Source organism: Chondrus crispus, genomic scaffold, assembly GCF_000350225.1.
Source record: "Chondrus crispus Stackhouse genomic scaffold, scaffold_347, whole genome shotgun sequence".
Classification (NCBI taxonomy): domain Eukaryota; phylum Rhodophyta; class Florideophyceae; order Gigartinales; family Gigartinaceae; genus Chondrus; species Chondrus crispus.
This window is the reverse complement of record NW_005179240.1, coordinates 12063-13773: the sequence shown is the minus strand read 5'-3', so window position 1 is coordinate 13773 and position 1711 is coordinate 12063.

The window sequence follows — 1711 nt, the reverse complement described above, 5'->3', positions numbered from 1 at the left end:
CTCACCCGACCGCCAAGGTCAGTCCACCCAGCTTATTCTAAACGTCGCCTTCGCTCTTAGCGCGCGTTTAGTCGGAGCCGAGCCGGAGTAGACGAGCAGCACGCGAGCTAGCACGGAACTGCCTCCGCCCGTCAGCACTGGTACGTCACCCAGTGCTGCTCCGGGGCGTCGAGGCGTCGATCTGCTCGTGCGTGCGCGCGTCCCTGCTCGCTCCCGCTCTACCACCGCTACCCGGGCCCGAGCCCGGTTCCGCAGCTGGTTGGCCCGCTTCAACCCTTCTCCGATCCGGGGTCTACAGGTCGAACTGCGCATACACCTCCAGTCGTCTGGGGGTGTTTATGCTACAAGCGTCCGAACTCGTGTTGCTCAGGCCGCCGATCGGCGCGTCGGGGGGCGCGCAGTACGCGCAGCGCGCATTTTCCGGAGCGCCTTTCGAGACCCCAGGAGGTGGCAGTTCCGCCGACATGCGGTGGTACAAGTCCATATCTTGTGCGACATGGCACGTGTACACGTGAAGAATTGAAGCATTTAGAATTGGGGATTTGGATGCGCTGCACGTGGATAAATTTACACTGACTTGCATAACAATTCCGTCGCCCCCTGCCATCCTTCGACCTCCCTCCCCGTTCCTTCCCCGTTCCCTCCCTCCCTCCCCCTCCCTCCCATCCGCCCTCTCTCTGTACGCTGCTCCCGCTCTCGTGCGCACTCTTCGCCATCGTTCGCGGCCTCTACGTCGCTGCCCCGGACCTCCACCTCCAGACCACTTCGGACAGCACTCTCTACGTCGCCGCTTCCGCTCTCGCCCTCATCCCAACCGGCTGAACCCACCGCCCCCGAGAGCCGTCCTCCACGACGCCTGCAACTCTGCCCACTACTCCCTTCCCCCGTTGCCCGCTCGTCTCTGCCCTTTAACGCATCTAGCTACCCTCTTGCGAGCCGCGACGTGCCCAGTAATAGGTCTTCGAAAAAGGCATTCAAATGCCAACCGGGGATGAGATTTGCCACTCAGAGGAACGTCTGGCTACGCATCAAGACTGCAGCATTGTTAATTCTTCAAGCGCAACTCCTGGGGCCGTCATCCTTCCAGATGAGGAAGAGATATTTTTGCCACCGACGCCATCATTGGCACGGTCGACAATCCCGAACCAAGTGGCAGAGGCAATTAATTTAATACGATGGTCGCTGATAGACAATACAAGTTGCAAAAAGATTCTGAGGGCAATTAAAGTATCAGGACTTTCAAATGTCAGAATCCCATCGAAAAGGAAGGCTATCGCCTTCAAGATGGTTCAAAGAGGGTTTTGCATAAATACAGCATTTGAATTGGCGGACCACACAGAAAGCGAGAGCAACCTTCTCTCCCCTGCTGCCCATGCCCTTTCCCAGATCCCTTCGACAACCGTAGAGGTAGTGAAGGAATCAAATGGAGCGGAAGTACTTCATTGGAGTCGTGGAGACATACCAGTTTTAGAAGATGAAAACGTTTTACTTGGTTTACCTCTACTGAGGGAATATCGCGAACAAGATGGGACACGGCAAAGGGAACTTGATTTCGAAGCAAGCGAATTTTGCCGTCTTCTTCATGTGATAAATGACAGTCGCATGACAACGACCAGGTCCATGCTCATGGAGCCGAGGACGCGAGCACAACTGGACAGCGAGCCGGTGGATGTTTGGACCGACTGTATCGCCCCCCTTTTCAGTGATGCTA